General features: G+C 48.9%; 1 protein-coding gene across 1 annotated transcript in view; it reads left to right on the top strand.

Annotated features, from left to right (window-relative positions):
- IPO4 (importin 4) overlaps window positions 1–19,882 on the top strand; it is a 2,281,504-nt gene that overhangs the window by 1,652,772 nt on the left and 608,850 nt on the right. The gene's annotated exons all lie outside the window — the stretch shown is intronic.

Genomic DNA, 19,882 nt, shown 5'->3' with positions numbered 1-19,882 from the left:
TATTCTCAGCCCTTCTGCGCTTATCTGCCCATTATGACCTGCTGCCATCTCGCGATTTCCTTTCCGGGTCACACTTCCGACAACCATATAAAAAGTTCCCCTGAAACTTGTCTAGCTACCTGTCCCGTCCCACTTGGAGAAACGCGTTCTAATTTAACTAACAGGTAAGAGAGTCTACCCAAACCCCAGACTGCAGTATCCCTAACTAAGCGTCATGTATCTCGGGAGGTCTTATCCTCTCCCATGTTTCCCTCATTTCTATCTATGTAGGAGACGCTACTCCCACACTCTCTGATCCCTTTGAGAGCCACTGGGGGAACGGATACTCTTCCCGCTGCCTCCACCCACCCCGGCATTGCCGTTTTCGACCCCGCTAACCCCGACGGTCTGAGAAAGCCCACGTAGAGCTTTGCTCCGTCCTTCAAACAGGTAAGCTTGAAAAAACGCGCGCCTTTCATCCGCCCAACCCCCCTGAAGCCTATTTTTCTAGAAAGCCCACGCAGATTCATGTATCATGTAGTAAATAGATCACTTTGGAAATTTCCCTTAAATGCGCGCTCTCTATCCCCTTTCCCACCCGTCTATTCATTAGGTGAAAAAGAGCGCTGCTTAAACCATTCCCGCTCGATTCCCTATCGGCTAGAAACCTAACTTATCCGTGCCGCGCCCCACCTTAATCGATATCTATCCTGTTGTTTTCAGCACTACTCCCCCACTCCCTAAAATGTGGACTCCGAACACGAATTCACCCTGAGGACTTTCAACTGTCTGAAGCATCACAGACGTTTTATGGTACGAGTATGCCCCTTATGTTTTCAGGTGCTATAATCCTAAGGGGTCCTCCCTACTAACCTTCAGTCCTCCATTCTATACCTTCCAGCTAAACTTCCCCTTGAAACTGATCTAGCGAATTGGGAAGTACAACTCGCCTTCCACTCCGTCATCAAGGTATAACACTTGTTTAAAATGGGGTCTCTCTGTTCTATGAATGTGTGAGTGTTTTATGTAAATGTTACGCTGTAATGTCTGTTCTGGCCATACTGATCACTAACTTAATACCCGCAAACGTAGAGGCCACCCCTAATGAGAGTAGCTCGCAACCCACTCAGCAAGGGGCGTCACCTCCGCCCCCATCACCCTCACTACCACCATTACCTGCAGTGGGCCAGGTTGCAGACATCGCAGTTCCTAACACAAGCACATCTGCAGCTATAGCGGGAACACATCAAGTGGACATTTCTGCCCAATTTATCTTGGAAGCCTCGCCGGTTGTCCTGGTGCTGGCAAACGTCCCCGTTTTAACACAAGGCAAAGTAGAGTCCAATCAGGACCTAAAAGACAAAGCGTTACATTGGCTAACCAATAATATGTTTATGACAGAACAGGGCTTTGATAAGCTGGCAGGGGACATTGTTATGTCAAGGAGGGTTCCATGGATTGGTAGCAAGCCCAAAAAGTTTCAAGGGGATTGCGTCATCTTAAACTTCGCCAATGCCGAGGTCCTCCCAGACATCTTAAACAATATTTTTCCACCCCAACGACGTAGTGGCTCCATAATTCCTCTCACCCTCAAGTTCTTTTTCGACAAAAATAGGTTCACCACCCTACCTAAACTTCCCAGCCACAAAAGAACCATCAATGCTGACAGATGGGGAGGGGGCCCTAGACTTCGTCATTATTATAATGACTGTTCTCAACCAACAACATATAGGGAGCCAGGAAGATTCTATCGCCCAAATGACCTAAACACTAGGCCACCTTTGGTACAAGAGCCAAGAGGGAATGCTTGGGGCTCTGGTATACGGGCCTATGATCACAACACCAGGGGTATTAGGCCAACACAATGGTTGGGAAACGATCAGTTCCCGGTACACCCAATAACCCCGCAACCTCTGTGGAACCTAGCTCCATTTGGACAGGCCCAGGTAGCCACCCCTTTTGAGTGGGGATTTGGTACTGGCAACAGATTTGCTCCTTTGTCAGACTTAAATTCCTGCGACTGACTCGAACCAGAAGCAGTCCAAGAACGGGTGGAGCTGTCCGACTCATTATTAACAGGTGGCGGTCAGGTATTGCAACAACCAATAGCTGAAAGTGCAGCTGAGAACGCGATAGAAGATCTAAGGTCATCCACTGACCACTGTAAGATAATAAGTTGGAACGTGGCGGGCCTAAACGCCAAACGTCAGGATCATGCATGGCTTAGTTTCATCTCTAAACACCATATTATCGCCCTGCAAGAAACTTGGGATACGGCGTATAACCTTTGGTGGGATGGGTACATTAGTTTTACCAAACCTGCAGTCCCTAGTAGAGCGGGTAGAGCCAAGGGGGGCCTGGCGATTTTGTTCTCACTGGCTCTAAAAGGTAGCTATAGGCAGATCAGCTCTGATTCCGACAACATTTTAATGGTTGAGAGGGTGACCAGTAAAGACTGTAAGTCATTATATGTAAACTTTTATAATTCCAGGAATAGCGATTATAATGGCCGTAATATCGCAAGCCTAGACAACATTTTAAATACAGTACTTCAGGATATTAATTTAGCTTATGAGTTAATTTTATTAGGCGATTTTAATATTCATTTGTGCGAATTAGCCTGCAAGGGTAGTGATGTAAAGGAGGCTGAGGACGTAGCCACACATGGTCTTCATTTCGAACATTCTGTAGAGGGGCAGGAGCTTGAGGAACTCTTGGCCAACTTTGATCTAATCGAACCTGACTGCGCCCTGAGAATTCCAACTTTTACCGGTACCCTACATGGTACAGTGATTGATTATATTTTTGTGACTCGGGGCATTCTAAGCAGGACTATGGCCTATTGCACTGTACCTACTCACTTCAGCGATCATAACCCAGTTCTTCTTGAAGTGGCCTGGGGTGCCTACATGGGGGCACCTCCAGCAACTGAGAAAGTGGCACATCCCCTGAGGACCGCTGATCAAAATAGACGAGTGAAGTGGGCTAAAGTGATCCCGGATAATTTCTATAAAAAATGCTTCCCCAAAATTAAAGCCCAAGTAGAGCTCTGTAGAAATTCGGATACACAAGGGCATACCATAGTCGCAGCCTATGAGGCAATCTGCGCCCAGGTCTCTAAGGAACTCCTGGTCAAACCCACCCCGGGAGTACAAGGTCATAAGCGTTGGTTTGATCATGATTGCTCGAAAGCACACAGAGAACTGCTAGCGGCACTAAAATCTGCACCCAGGGATAGAGCTGACATCTCAAGAAAAAGGAAGATCTATAAAGCGGCCACAAAAAACCGCAAAGACGCTATCAAACGCGAAACTTGGGATAATCTCCTTTCCGCGGCTGTACTAAAGGACAGTAGGAGATTTTGGGAGATTTTGAGGCAGCCTCTATTTGCGGAAGACAACAACGCACCCCTGGACTGTGTGATCACTGACGAAACATGGTTGTCCTTTTTCAAAAATGTATATGGGGGAGATGATGACGAAGGCAGAAACAGGGGTCAGCTGCCCAGTAAAAACGTACACCCCATTATCTTCAACTCGCAAGAAGTGGAAAAAGCACTCCTGGCAACCACCAAACACAAGGCACCTGGTCCGGATGGAGTCCCGGCTGACTTTTTTATGTTCTCTCCTAAGCTATGGGCCGAGGTTATGGCAAATCTGTTTAATGCAGTGAACGGCAACCCGGCGCCTGCCTCATGGGCCATATCCACGATCGTCCCCATCTTCAAAAACAAAGGGCGCAGGGATGACCCCGCTTTTTACAGGCCCATATCCCTACTGGACTCGACCATAAAAATATTGGGCAGAGTTCTGTTAGCCAGATTAAGGGAGAACATCGAGGATCGTGGAGGTCTATCTGACTTGCAATACGGTTTTAGAGAGAGAAAGGGTACCATTGAACAATGTACTAACTTGCATCTACTCATTTCCAAGTACACTGTAGCCAAGGAGGGGTCTGTGTTTCTCGCCTTTATGGACCTGTCATCGGCGTTTGATCTTGTTAATAGATCAAAATTGTGGGCAACCTTGTTGGAGCTGGGCATCGAAGAAGCCTTGGTCTCGTTCATGGCCACTATGCATCAGGAGCTCTTCGCAGCTGTTCGAGTGTCAAACAATGGTAGATGCACCCCATTGTTTAAATCCTTAAAGGGGGTACGTCAAGGCTGCATCTTAGCCCCCACGCTTTTTACCATCTACATCAACGGCTTGGGGGCACATCTGCGCGGCCTGAATGCGGACGTCCCACGTGCAGGAGATGTGCTAATCCCGGCACTCCTGTACGCTGACGACGCCGTGTTGATTGCTCGAACTGGTGTTGGCCTTCAGACTCTTTTGGACGCATTTGGCATTTTTATGAACAATTTGGATTTGAAGGTGAATGTATCAAAGTCACACACAATGGTAATGGGGCGCGAGTGCACCAAAAAAAGGCACAAATCTTTCTTTTGTAGAGGGGTCCCCGTCTCAATGGTAACGACATTCCCCTACCTGTGTCTTATTTGATCAAAAGGGAACATGGGGGCCACAGATAAGAGCCAAAAAGTTGGCGGTAATTAGATCCTCCTCAGCGATCCTGGGTTTCGCAGGCAAGCTGGGAGCCCGGCCCATGGAAGCTCTTCTAAAGATCTATAAGAGCAAGCCAGTGGCTATTGCACTTTACGGTTCTCCTTTGTGGGGCTACGTTAATCTTGACCCTATCCAGAGAGCGGAAAACAGATTTATTAGATCCCTCTTATCCGTACCTCAGTCTACCCCAACCTACTCAATCCACCGTGAGGTGGGCCTACCGTATTTGTCAGATCTACTGAGCTTAGCACCCCTGATTCTATGGTTGAAATTGTGGTTAAACGAAGACCTCCCACTAAACCATAAAATTTTGAAGGATGTTTTATCTTTAGATAAACATAGTAGTATCCCATGGATGGCCTATCTAATTAAATCTTTTACTGACCTGGGCCGTCCTGAGCTCTTTTTATGCCCAGACAAAATCAGGGCCCAAGATATAGGTCACATAAAAAAGGCATTCATGGATAGGAAGGAAGCGTATCGTGAGGATGCAGAATTATTGAAGCCATCAGTTAGGTCTCATAACCTCTTGGTCAGCGCCCCCTCCATTGCACCTTATCTTATTTTTGTAACCGTCCCTTACCATAGGTTCCTGCTAACCAAGTTCAGGTTCAACCTGATACACTATCACCTTGGTTCATTTAAGGGCTGGCAGAAGCCAGATGAAGCCCCACCCTGTAGATGTGACGACTTCTCGGTGCAGGACACAATGCACTTTGTCATGTTTTGCCGCTTCTTTCATGAGCAGAGGAAAAAATATCTACTCCCCGTCCTGAAAGAAGCGGGTTTCACTCAGGTTCGTCCAGCCTTGCTTTATTTACAGCTTTTGTCAAATCCCCGCACTACCTTTTGCATCGCGAATTTCTTAGTAGCCGCAGCTAGGGTGAAAGCTGTCGGTCAAAACTCGCCTTAGCAATTTTTAAGGGTTATCACAAGAATTATTTCTGTCTCTTATGAATGAATTAGTATAGTTTTAACATTGTATAGTATTTAACTTATATTTGTAGTTTTAACGCTCTTATGGATATGCTGGGCTATGTATGTATGGGCATATGTATCCTATGTTACGTTTTATTGTTTATGTTTCTTTGTATGACTTGTAATAAGTCGAATAAAGATATCCTGACTGACTGACATACTGATCACTGGAACCCCTGGTTGTCAATTTTATGACCTTGTGTATCCTGTCTGAAATGTCTTTATTTGAAATAGTGTAACTCTGAACCCCCTCTTGGATATCCTCTAAACTAATGTTATTTTAATATATCACCCATACAGAGAACAACTTTTCTCCTGTGGCCCCTGTTTTCCCTCCACTTCACCTCTGCCCTGATGAAGGTGCAGCCCGGCCTGGGCTATACACCGAAACGCGCGTCGGCGTTTGTTCCGCCTTCGGAACCTACTAAAAAAATCTGTTTGGGACTCTATGCCATCTGTCCCATACCCATCTATGGCAACTGTGTGAAGCAAAGTGTGAATGACTGAGAATGACTGTTTGTGTGTCTGGTGATATGAATTGTGGAAATACGGGCCTTGTTTAGGAAACAACCCTCCTTCTCAATGTTTTATTGTATATTTATATTTGTTATTGTTGAACATGTTTGTCTGTATCTAAGAAATACTAAATGAAAAAAGAAAAAAATGAACTACAATATTCTATAATAAACGTTTTTGATAAAATCTAAGTTGTGGTGCATTTATGAGATATCCATATAGGGTTCAGGGTGATATATAATCCTTCGGACTTATCATAGGCCAACCTCTTAAACCTCTGGGCAGGTCCTTCCCTGTTTTGATAGCATTATCATGGAAACAGCTAAAGGACTTGGTTCCGAAAGCTGCAGACAGGCTCAGCTCATGCTAGAGCACCATCTCACATAATTCCAAGCACTCTGCCTCCAGGATTGTTAAGGCCTGCCATAGGAGTGACTTATAGGAGTATATGTGTCCATTTTAGGTTTAGATCTAGGTATACTATATCTAAAGCAAAGGGTGATTACACCACCTTGCCCCAGCTGTCTTACCAACCAGTTGTGTCTGTTTAGATGGCCAGCCAGGGGTGGCACAATACATGCTGCAGCCCCTGTAGGCCTTGGGTGCACTTATGCCCTGGGTACCTATGGTACACTGTACAAGGACTTAAAAGAGGGACCGAATACCAATTGGTAAATGCACCTAAAGTACATGGATGTCAATTTAGAGAGAGAACAGCTAGGCTGTGGGTCTGATTAGCAGGCCCACAGCCAGGGAAAGTCGTAAACCAGTGAAGCAAAAAGCAAAAATCGGGGGTGACCATAGGATTGCAGACCCTACTCTCCTACAAGCCCACTCTTGAGAAAACTCACAGGAGTGCTCTTGCCACAACAGGTGCTGTTGTGGTTCTTAGGGGAATAGCTTCTGGGGTATCTGGTGGCATGATCCACTACCACCTGAATAAATCTGTGCCCAGAGGCTGTTCGGGGATCCAGTGGTCCAACAATGTCTATCCCAACTCTCTCAAAGGGAACCCCCACCACAGGTAGTAGTATAAGGGGGGCCTTTGTGGTGCCACCTGATTTACCACTGGCTTGGCATGTGACACAGGAGCAACAAAACTTCTTGGTATCTTCTGACATATGGGGCCACTGAAAGTGAGGAACAAGCCTGTCCCCAGTCTCGTTCTGGCCAAGATGTCCTGCTAAGGGAATATAATGGGCTAAGGTAAGAAGGAAGACCCTGAATGCCAAAGGTCTGACCAACCTCCTGGAAGCACCAGGGTTGGAGTCTCTAGCCTCTGAATAAAGGAGCCCTTCATCCCAATACACTCTGTGGGTACCTGTAGCATTCCCAGCAGCCTCAGCAGCAGCTTGCTCTGAGGGGTTCAGGGGAGGAGCAATCCAATTGCGCCTGCCTCAGGTCTGCCCTTAAGGGTCCCCCTGTCCCAAGAAACTCAACCTGATCAGGCTCAAGTTCTTCTAGGACAGTTCCCTCTTGGGTCTCACACTCCGCTTCCTGTGAAGTCCGATCCTCATCCTGAGGCAAGGGGGAAGACACTGCCGTAACCCTTTTGCTCTTTCTCTTGGAAGGCAACTGGTCCTCAGTTTCAGGATCCAGTGCCTGTTCAGTTTGGCACTTTTTGGCCTGTGACCTGGTCACAGCAAGGACTTGTGCTGATATGCCCAGCATCTCTGCATGAGTCCTATACTCCACTTCAGACCAGACTGAAGTCTCTAAATCATTGCCCAACAAACATTCTACATGGAGGTCTGAACTTACAACAACTCTTTTGAGGCCAGTTACCCCTCCCCAGGAGAAGTTAACAATTGCCATACTATGGGTGGTAGTGGCATTGCTAGGATTGGTCACTAGGTAATTCTCACCTAGTATGATCTGTCCAGGGTCCACAAAGTTAGGCGTCACCATGGTGACACTGGCACATGTGTCCCTGTAGGCCTGAGCCATTTTATTGTTAATTAAAGGTGTCTGTCTGCACATGCCCAAGTTATTGGGACTCACAGTAGAGGACATAGCCATGTCCACATCACAGAAAAGAACAGCTTGAGTTGGTACTCTGACTAGGCCAGAGTCCATCTCAGTTCCCAGGGTTAACCCTACTACACCCTTCTATTGAGAACCACCACTATTAGCTGCACTAGGGGGAACAGTTGCCTTAGAGGCAATGGTGGTTGGAGCTGTCTCTTTTTTGGTGCAATCACTGGTCCAGTGAGAGTTACTTTTACAGATATTGCACCAGGGTTTTCTTTGGCCATCTTTCTTTTTGGATGTCTTGGAACCCCCTCAGTAGAAGCTTTTTGGGGGCCTGTTGAAGACTTCTGGTCTTTTACTTTCTGATCCCCACCCTTTTGGTCTGGTTCTTCTGATCACCACCTTGGTTCTGGTTTTTCTGCTTCACCCTGGTTCTGACACATTTGTCTGCCTTCTTTCCCAATTCTTGGGGATAGGTCAGATTAGAGTCAACCAGGTGCTGATGTAGTAACTGGTTCTGACAATTATTAAGTATTTGTTCTCTCATGATCAAATTATACAATCCTGTGTAGTCCTTAACTTTACTGCCCAGTAACCAGCCTTCCAGAGCGTTAGTGGCACAATCTTCAAAATCAGTCCAGCCTGTCTCTTCTGGGTGTCCCTGAACAACAACCTTTCCTGTTCAGTGGTTAGGCCAAACCCATCAATCAGAGCACGCTTCAGGACTGTATAGTTGTTACACTGACTGTGAGGAGCTTGTCTCTACCTTTTCCTGAAAAGGAGAGCCATAGATTTGCTGCTCACTGACTTTGGGGTACCTGCTGTACTTTGCAAGCCCTCTCCAAAGCAGTTATCCATTTGTGGATGTCATCCCCATTTTTGTAGGGAGGGACACTCTTGCTTAGGTTTCTATTATTATAGGACCTATCTTTATCCTTAGAGATATTGCTGCCACCAGTGGGTTCTACCACACTTAACTTTTGCTGTCTTGCAAGAGCAAGTCTCGCTTTGGTTAGGTCATGTTCTTGCCTCTCAATCCTCAGATTGACTTCTCTCATTCTGGCCTGATGTTCCCTTCTCTCAGGGGAAGACATTCTCCTAACAACATCTGACCCTAGTGAGATACCAGAGTGCTGAGATTCCCTGGATAGGAATCTCCTCCTCCTGTGCTCAGAGTTAAGCCTGCTTGGGGGTCTGTAAGGTGCTATACTCTCTCCAGTCCCATGTAGGCTTAGGTTGGCCTGGCTAAGTACTCCCACTTAGACCTGGCCATTGTCATCCCCCTCAGAGTCCTCCTCTACTTCACTCTCATCAATTAGATTGTGATCAAGGGAATCCTCTGCTGAAGGCTGACCCTCATCTGCATTGCCTGTAGGACCTGTGTTAGAGCTTATGGAAGAATATGATGCTAAGAAAGCATCTATCAGGTGCTTGAGAGTAGGGTTTGAACCCTGTTTTAACCTAGTTGTGCACAAGTGCCTCAAATCATGGAAGGTTAGGGTATCATACCTGGAAGGTATCCTTAAAGGATCTGCCTCCACTGGGAGAGAACCACTTGGTTATTCTCTCAGAGACATGATCTAGTGAGGTGTGGTGTTTGCACCTACTTACACTATTACCTACTGAACCTCTCTAGGAGTTGTAGTCCGGGTGTGCTAGGCCTTTTGCTCTACAACAACTAAGTTCAGTAGAACTTAAGTATTTAAGACTTGATTTATATGTACCTCTAGGTACCCTAATGTGATCTTTCAAATGATCTCAAGATATTATGGTAAAACAATCAGCTAGCTCTTACCCAACCGCTGCACACCAATGTGAGAAGTTGGACTGATATGTGATGTCCACTATTCTAGTGGGCACCCTGTATCTGTTCTATCTGAAAGAGACACGTTAGTGATAGATTCCTTACCTTAGAATATCCCCAGGCGTCAGACTGGATCCGGAAACTTTTGCGTAGCAATACCCCTGCACTTCGGTAGGCGTCTGCGGCTCCGCGTCATTCGTCGGCTTAGTTAGCGCTGGAATGACGTTGTTGGAGTACTTAGACGCTGCCCTCGCACGCTGACGTCAGTTCTTCTTTTTTCCGCTAGAGCAGATCCGGAGAAGCTCTATCCCTTAGTCACTTTTTGACTAAACTTTTTTGATCTTTTGATATGTTTTTTCTCGAGGCGTTCGACTCCTACGGTGCCGGTAGGGATGCCCGGGTTTAAACCCTGCTCCAAGTGCAGCCGATTGATGTCGGTTACCGACCCCCATCGCCGGTGTCTTCAGTGTCTAGGCCTCGACCACGACGACCGAACCTGCTCCGACTGCCGGGCCCTGACGTCCAAGGCTAGGCGGGAGCAGACCCGCAAGCGGCTTGCGCTCCGGCAGTCGACCCCGCGCCGTTCGAGGTCCCGGTCCCACAGGAGGTCGAGGGACCGGTCGCGGGGTCGGAGCCCTCTTAGCTCCGAGAGTCGGCCTCTGTCTTCGGGATCAAGATCCTCAGGTAAGAGGTGTAGGAAGGTGGATACCTGACTATGGTTGCCCCCAACTTTTTGCCTGGTGTTTTGCTGGTTTTCCGACTTAGTTGACCTGGGACCCTGCTATTCAGGGCCCCAGGCCTACTGATCTCTCTGTAAAATGGATTCCATGTACCTTAGGTGCATATACCAATTGGTACTGGGCCACCTTATCAGACCCTGTACAGTGTACCTTAGGTACCCAGGGCATAGGTGTACCCAGGGCCTACCAGGGGCTGCAGCATGTATTATGCCACCCCTGGCTGGCCATCCAAATCTGACACAACTGGCTGCACGACAGCTGGGGCAAGGTGGTGTAATCACCCTTTGCTTTAGATATAGTATTCCTATATCTAACCCTAAAATGGACACATGTATTCCTATCAGTCACTCCTATGGCAGGCCTTATCAATCCTGAACGCAGAGTGCTTGGAATTATGTGAGATGGTGCTCTGGCATGAGCTGAGCCCGTCTGCAGCTTGCGGAACCAAGTCCTAATAGCTGTTCTATGATAACGCGTACCATATACTCTTAAGTGCATTATAATCTTCGCGGTTATTTGCTCTCTTTGGTATCGCTTTATCAAAACATGTCGAGTAAGGTGTCATACGAATTGGAATACTAACCCCTCGCCAATTCTGGCGACGGGGTTAGCATTCCACCCTTCTAGAGGGACACGACATGTATGTAACTGTGAACCCCGGTTAAAGTTAACCTCGAGCCTCAGCATCACAAAATGGATGCTTCCACCACAGACACAAGTCTGACCTCCTGCTGCTGGGAGTCCTTCCAGCGAGGAGAGCTTGGACAAAGGGTTTCCTGTCAGGGGCGGTGCTAGCACCATCCCAGACAGGGTTTTGTGTATCCCAGGTAGGCAGGGCTGAGGAGGAAGGTGACTGCAAGTGGCACCCCGGTGCTCACTATGCATCTGCCGGTTTGAACCAGTTCCAGGGGCACACCAGCCCCTGAGCTGGGGAAAGTCCGGACAAGGGAGAGGGGTGTAACCACCCCCCTCCTGGTCCCACCCATGGGCAGGATCTAGTCGAGTGCCAGCCCCTTTCTTTAGTATATAGATAGGAGCGGGCCCCCTTCCCAAATTAGATAATTCTGAATCTTGATGACTTTCCACGAAAACTCTTGAACCTTTCTGAAGACTCTCCCTTGTGGCTAAGGAGTAGCCACCCTGCACCAGCGGGCACCATCTAAGCGCATGCGGTTTGCTGCAAGTCCATCCTCCGGATCAAGACTGCCCAGCTCGACTAGACTCGGATTCCCCGGCACCTCTGACCTCTACCTACATCAGCCCAGCTGAGATTCGTGGGTGTGACGAGACCTCGAGGGACCAGCCATCTTCAGAACTGCGCGACGCTTATCCAGCACGACCGCCGAGGGAAGCTCGAGAGTGCTTTGGGGTTTGAGAAGCCCCGACCCTGAGCAGCTCAAGCACCGAAGTCCAGCCCCCCAGCATCCACGAGATCGGCGTGGGGCTTTTCTGCTTTTTGCTGCTCACCGCGTTGACTGGCTACTAGCCCGCTGGCTTGTGGCCTTCCCGACGACGCCCGACGACATCACCACTGCTGGTCTGGTTGCTCCAGACTGGCCCTTGCTCCCTTCCAAAAGAGGAGCACCCCGGACCCTCCTGGTCCACTCCAGACGCCATTTTGAGTCCACTGCGTGGGCTTGAATTTGCCAAGACTTGTTGCCCCAATCCTGGGTCCAGCGACGTCGACAGCATCAACCATCGTGGGACAGCTCGCACCTCCATCCTGGTCGCCGACAACGCCTCCTGGTCCGGGAGACTGCAGAGCCCAGCGTCGCCCACTCACCTGGTCGAGGTGACTACCATCCGGTGCCATCCTGGTGCCCATCTGATCACTGGCTAGTGATTAAGAACTTGGTCCTCTCTGCTTTCAGGTGTCATCCATCTTCGATCCAGGCTTGGATCACTTCGAACAATCTTCACTGGTCGCCTGCCAGCAACTCTTTCTTCAGGCTCCTGGTTCGTCAACGAGGATTCCCGACGTCTTTTCAGACCTGTGCAGCCGCAGCCCCTGGGCTAGGTAACTTCGGCATTTCGGTGCCCCAGCATAGCCTCACTATCCAAGGGTCCAGATCCACTGTCGTTTTCGATCTACCTTATCGGGTTCGCCCGAGAACACTAACTTTGCTTTTACTAGCTCCCATAGACTTTGTCCTGCATCGCGCGTGAGAGTGCACACTCTGCACCCGAGTCCCCTAGGCCTCCTACTTGTAATCTGAAGGTTCAGTAACGTAGTCCTAGCGATTCCAAAGCCTATTAGTCCAGTACTTACCTGCTAGTAATTTCGCATTCCACTTTTGTAGTATATGGTTTTTCGTGCCCCTCGGGCATTTGTGTAAATTGTGCAACTTAAAGTATTTTCGTAAGAGTTTTGTTGTGTGCTTAGTACCCTGTCCTCATAAAGAGTACAGGGCTGTTGTGATCTAAATAAATACACTGTTTATTTTCATAACACTTGTGTGGTGTCCTTTCACTTGGTGTTCAAGGGGTATATGTGATGGTATAACAGCTGGCTTAACACGCCCTCTAGAGTTTAGCCCGAAGACTGCTCGTATCCATGCTACTAGGATAGCTAGTCTATAAGGTTGACTTACAACCAATCACCATAAGGGTTGTTTGGACTGATACATAGTGATCACTAGAATAGTGAACACTGCATATGAGGCCAACTTCTCACAGGGAGGTGTCACTGGCCCTAGACAGTGGCAGTGTCTTCAAACTTGCCTTTAGATTGTCTACTGGGGAATAATCTAGAGATCTCAGCCTGGGCTGAGGTAGAACAAGAAACCCATTCCAAAATGGTAGGCCATCTGTGAGAAGTTGGCCTGATATGTAGTGCTCACTATTCTAGTGATCACTGTGTATCATTCCAACGACCCTTATTGATGATTGGTTGTAAGTCAACCTTTTAGACCAGCTATCCTAGTAGCATGGACAAGAGCAGTCTTTAGGCTAAACTCTAGAGGGCGTGTTAAGCCAGCTGTTATACCATCACATATAACCCTTGAACACCAAGTGAAAGGACACCACACAAGTTGTTATGAAAATAAAAGTATATTTATTTAGAACACAACAGCCCTGGACTCTTTGAGGACAGGGCGCTAAGCAAAATGCAAAGTTCTTAAAGAAATTCTGAAAGTCGCACAATTTACGCAGATGCCCGAGGGGCACGGAAAACCATATACTACAAAAGTGGAATGCGAAATACTAGCAGGTAAGTAACTAGTCTCAAAGGCTTTAGGATCGCTAGGACTGGACTACTGAACCTTCAGATTACGAGTAGGAGGCCTAGGGAGATCGGGTGCAGAGTGTGCACTCTCACGCGGGATGCGGGACAAAGTCTATGGATGCTAGATTTCGTAAAGTTAGTGTTATCGGACGAATCCGACTAGGTAGAGCTGAAACGAAAAAGGATCTGGACACTTAGATAGTTAAGCTATGCTAGAGCACCGAAATGCTCAGGTTACCTAGCCCAGGGGCTGCGGCTGCATAGGGCTGAAAAGACGTCGGGAATCCTCGTTGCAGTCTATGGAGCCTGAAAGAAGTTGTTGCTGGCAGGCGACCAGTGATGAAGTTTGATGTGATCCAAGCCTGGATCGGTGATAATGTATACCTGTAAGCAGAGGGGACCAAGTTCTGAATCACTAGCCAGTGATTAGATGGGCACCAGGATGGCACCGGATGAAGTCACCTCGACCAGGTGAGTGGGTGACGCTGGGCTCTGCAGTCTCTCGGACCAGGAGGCGTTGTCGGCGACCAGGATGGAGGTGCGAGCTGTCCCACGAAGGTATCTGCTGTCGACGTCGCTGGACCCAGGATTGGGACAACAACTCTTGGCAAATGCAAGCCCACGCGGTGGACTCAAAATGGCGTCTGGAGCGGATCAGGAAGGTCCGGGGTGCTCCTCTGTGGGAGGGGAGCATGGGCCAGTCTGGAGCAACCAGACCAGCGATGAAAGTGTCGTCGTTCGTCGTTAAGAGGGCTACAAGCCAGCAGGCAAGTGGCCGGACACCGCGGTGAGCAGCAAAGAGCAGAAGGGCCCCACGCAGATCTCGTGGATGCTGGGGGGCTGGACTTCGGTGCTGGAGCTGCTCAGGGTTAGGGCTTCTCAAACCCCAAGGCACTCACTCGAGGATCCCTCGGCGGTCGTGCTGGATAAGCGTCGTGCAGTTCTGAAGATGGCCGGTCCCTCGAGGTCTGGTCACACCCACGGATCTCAGCTGGGCTGATGATGTAGGTAGAGGTCAGATGGCAGATGCACAGTGAGCACCGGGGTGCCACTTGCAGTCACCCTCCTATTCAGCCCTGCCTACCTAGGATACACAAAACCCTGTCTGGGATGGTGCTAGCACCGCCCCTGACAGGAAACCCTTTGTCCAACCTCCTCTCGCTGGAAGGACTCCCAGCTGCAGGGGGTCAGACTTGTGTCTGTGGTGGCAGCATCCATTTTGTGATGCTGAGGCTCGAGTTAACTTTAACCGGGGTTCACAGTTACATACATGTCGTGTCCCTCTAGAAGGGTGGAATGCTAACCCCGTCGCCAGAATTGGCGAGGGGTTAGTATTCCAATTCGTATGACACCTTACTCGACTTGTTTTGATAAAGCGATACCAAAGATAGCAAATAACCGCGAGGATTATAATGCACTTAAGAGTATATGGTACGCGTCATCATAGAACAGCTATAAGGACTTGGTTCCGCAAGCTGCAGACGGGCTCAGCTCATGCCAGAGCACCATCTCACATAATTCCAAGCACTCTGCCTTCAGGATTGTTAAGGCCTGCCATAGGAGTGACTGATAGGAATATATGTGTCTATTTTAGGGTTAGATATAGGTATACTATATCTACAGCAAAGGGGGGTTACCCCACTTTGCCCCAGCTGTCGTGCAGCCAGTTGTGTCAGATTTAGATGGCCAGCCAGGGGTGGCATAATACATGCTGCAGCCCCTGGTAGGCCCTGGGTACACCTATGCCCTGAGTTACAGGGTCTGATAAGGTGGTCCAGTACCAATTGGTAAATGCACCTAAGGTACACGTGTCAATTTAGTGAGAGAACAGCAAGGCTGTGGGTCTGATTAGCAGGCCCACAGCCAGAGAAGTCGTAAACCAGTAAATCAAAAAGCAAAAATCTGGGGTGATCATAGGATTGCAGACCCTACTCTCCTACACCTTCCCGAAAAGGTTAGTGGGGCTGTGATGGCCACAGCCCCCGCCCAAGCAGAATTCCTTCCTAAAGAGGTTGAAAGGGCTGTGATGGTCACAGCCCAAGCTCAGGCAGACTTCCCTGAAAAGGTTGGCAGGGCTGTGATGGTCACAGCCCAAGCTCAGGCAGACTTCCCTGAAAAGGTTGGCAGGGCTGTGATGGTCACAGCCCAAACTCAAACAGATTTTAGTGTTGTGAAGCCTGATACTATCGATCACTCCACTCAAACAGAGAGCATTGGGGAGGAAGAAAATTCTCCCCCCCCCCACACCCTCACCAGACATTAGGTGAGTCAGCCTCCTCAGGGAACTGCCCCTGCCCCTTGTGAAGGAACTGCCCCAGAGGTAGTCAGGCCTAGCCTGGCAGAGCCCCTGATGTCAGTGGACCCTTCCAAGGTGGGACCCAGTCTGGAGCAGGTAACATGCCCTCTCTACCCTGCCTCAGTCAGCCTAGGGCTGCAGAGGTTAGGGAGGCCAGTGGTGGACCCCAAAAGAGCCCCTGTCCACAAAAACAACCCCATCAGCAGATTAGGGGCACAAAAGCTAGCAGCCCTAGCAAGGTGAACATTTCAAAAACTCCTGAGGAATCTCCCTTCCACTTAGTTAGGAACCTCCCCCAGATGGATTCTGTTGGGCACAGCCAAACCTGGGACCCAAAGGCCCCAAACCTGACCTGTCCCTCCAGTAAGCCAACAAAAGGGACCCAGCCTCCTGCTGTAGGTAGCCAGAGGTTGACCCTGAGAGCACAGTGCAACTCAGTCAAGGAAAGAAAGGCCTATATGGTGGAGGATGATTGGAGGAAGCTGAGCCCTACATTAGGGGGCCTCACTTTAGTACTCCATCTCAACACCAGCTTTTTACTTTGGCAAAACACACCAAAAGTAGAGATTCCCTATGGTGGAGACCCTATGATACCCTTAGGGTAAGGGATTGCTTAGTGGACCATGAGACAGGGGGTAACCATGCTAGTGCAGTTACTTCCTTATACGGCCACTTACGCAATATAGGCTTACCAGGTCAAGGATAGCCTTATCTCCTTTCGTTGGAAGGGGGGGGGGGAGGGGTGTAGGAAGGTGGATACCCGACTATGGTTACCCCAGATTTTTTGCCTAGTGTTTAGCTGGTTTTCGACTTAGTTGGCCTGGGATCCTGCTAACCAGGATCCCAGGCTATCTGCTCTCTCTTTAAAATGGACTCCATGTACCCTAGGTACATCTCCAATTGGATACTGGGTCACCTTATGAGCCACTGTACAGTGTACCATAGGTACCCAGGGCATAGGTGAATCCAAGGCCTACCAGGGGCTGCAGTTTATCTTTTGCCACCCCTGGCTGGCCATTCAAATCGACACAACTGGCTGATCACTCAGCTGTGGCAAGGTGGTGTAATCACCCCTTGCTTAGATATAGTATACCTATATCTAACCTTCTGTCTGGACACATATACACCTATAATTCACTCCTATGACAGGCCTTAACAATCCTGGAGGCAGAGTGCTTGGTTTTATCTGATATGGTGCTCTAGCATGAGCTGAGCCTGTCTGCAGCTTTCGGAACCATGTCTTTTAGCTGTTCTGGGATATTGCCATACCATATACTCTTAAGTGCATTATAATCCTCGCGGTTAGATGCGAACTATGGTTTGGCTTTATCGAAACATATCGAGTATGGTGTCATACGATTTGGAATACTACCCCCTCGCCAGTCCTGGCGACGGGGGTAGCATTCCACCCTTCTAGAGGGAGAAGACATGTTGTTCTAACTATTCCCGGTTAAAGTTAACCAGAGCCCCAGCATCACAAAATAGATGCTGCTGCCACGGGCACAAGTCTGACCTCCTGCTGCTGGGAGTCCTTCCAGCGAGGGAGGCTTGGACAATAGGTTTCCTGCCTTGGGAGGTGCTAGCACCACCCCAGACAGGATTTTGTGTATTCGGACAGGGAGGGCTCAAAGGATTGAGACATGCCTGGGGCACACAAGGTGTCCCACGCGTAGTCCAGTTAAAACCGGTGCTGGGGCTTCCCTGCCCCAACTCTGGCACGAAACTGGACAAAGGGAAAGGGGTGTAACCGCCCCTTTTCCTGGTCCCACCTATAGGAGGGACCTAGCAGGTAGGAGCTGAGTCACTAGGACTTTAGATTATTCTGACTGAAACTTTGAAACGAAACTCTGGACCTTCATCACTCTACTTTGGAAGAAGACGACTGAATAATCTCCCTTGTGGTCAAGGAGTGACCACCCTGCACAAGCAGGCACCATCCAGCGATCAACTTGCTTTGCCGCCGCCGGAGCCCGACCCCGGAGCCTGACAAGAACCGGATTCCCACACATCCAACAGCCCGATCCACAGTCCCTGCAATGCTGAGACCCGTGGAGGCGATGTGAGAAGTGGGACCGGCCATCTTGAAAAGTCTGCGACCTGCTAACTGTGCAGCCCCCGAGGCCTCCTCGAAGCTGTGCATTGGTGATTGAGAAGCCCCAGCCCCGGGCAGCATCTGCACCAAAGATCAGCCCTGCACACTCCACAAGTTCTGCGTGGGGCCCTTTTGCATTTTCCTGCTCGACGCGTCTGCCCGGTCACTTGCCCGTTGGCTAGTGGCCATCTTGGCGACGATCCTGTGAAACTACACCGCTGGTCTTGTTACTCCAGACTGGCCCTTGCTTCCCTGAAAAGAAGCAGCCCCTCAGACCTTGCTGGTTTGAGTAAGAAGCCTACATAGATTCCTGCGTGGGTTGCCTTTGCCAAGGCTTGTTGCCTCCAATCTTGAAGCCGACACCGCCGACAGCGAGAGCCTTCGTGGGACAGCTCGTGCCTCCATCCTGGCATCGTCTATGACTCCTGGACCACGTGGCTGCAGAGACAAGCTTCCCATCAGCACCTGATCGCATCCCGACATCGCCTGGTTCCATCCTGGTACCACGCTGGTCACTGGCTAGTGACCCAGACTCTGTCCCCTTTGCTTTCAGGTCCTCTACATCTTCGATCCGCCCTTGGATCCACCCGGACTCTTCTCTTCTGGCCGCCTGCAGTATCTTTACTCCAAGGCTCCATAGATCTCCACGACGAAACCCAACACACTTTTGGACCTATGCACCCGCTTCCTGTGGGTTAGGTAACATGGGTACTACGGTGCTCCTCTAGAGGTTTACATCCCTAGTGTCCTAGTTTCCAGTAGTTAAGTTCTTTTCCAGTCGGAAGGCTCCTCATTCTTTAACTTTATAACTTTTACGCACCCCTTGACTTCAATGTGTACACTTGTGTGCTTTTAGACTCTGCACACACATCCCGTGGGCCTCCTGCTCCCTAACTATTGTTAGCTCAGTGTGGCCCCAGCGATTCCCAAGGCCCTAGGCCTTACCATTGTTCATGTCGTGGTACTTATACCACTTTTCTGATATATGGTTTGACGGGCCACCCCGCCCTATCCATAATTGTGCAACTTTTGTCTATTCTATTAAGTTACTTGTTTTGCGCTTGTGCTTCTGTGCTCATAAAGAGTTCATGGGTTTGTTTAGAAATAAATACATATATATTTTCAATATATATCTTGTGTGGTGTCCTTTCATTTGGTATTAAAGGGATTTCATATGGTAAAACAGCTGGCTTCACATACCCTCTTGAGTTTAGCCTAAGACTGTTTTGTCCATGCTACCCCTAGGATAGCTGGTCTATAAGGTTGACTTTACAACCATCACCATAAGGGTTGTTTGGACTGGTGCAAGGTGCCTACTAGAATAGTGAACATCATATACCAGGCCAACTTCTCACAACCATGACTCCACTTGCAGTGTCATGTTTGAGCCAGCACACCCTGCAGTGTGGGATGGGAGAGCTCTGTCAAAAGTTCCCAGATCCAGTCTAGTGCCTGGTACATTCAGGAGATGAGGAATCTGCATGTGAATAGATTATCCACCAGAGATCCTTAATTGAAAGTAATGTACTTTATCATTTGGGTAGATCCTTCTCTGGATTTCATGCTGCTGCCTCCTCTATTTCATTTCATGACTGTGGGTCGTTTATTTGTGTTACTGAAGAGACTAACATGAGAATACATTGAAGTTTCTTATAATAGCACATATTTATTCTTTGTACTTCTGAGACTTCAGCCATATGCTCGTCCAAACTCTC

This window comes from Lissotriton vulgaris, chromosome 5 (genome assembly GCF_964263255.1).
Source record: "Lissotriton vulgaris chromosome 5, aLisVul1.2, whole genome shotgun sequence".
NCBI lineage: Eukaryota > Metazoa > Chordata > Amphibia > Caudata > Salamandridae > Lissotriton > Lissotriton vulgaris.
The sequence above is the reverse complement of the archived record's forward strand: the minus strand, read 5'-3'. Positions and strand labels throughout refer to the sequence as shown.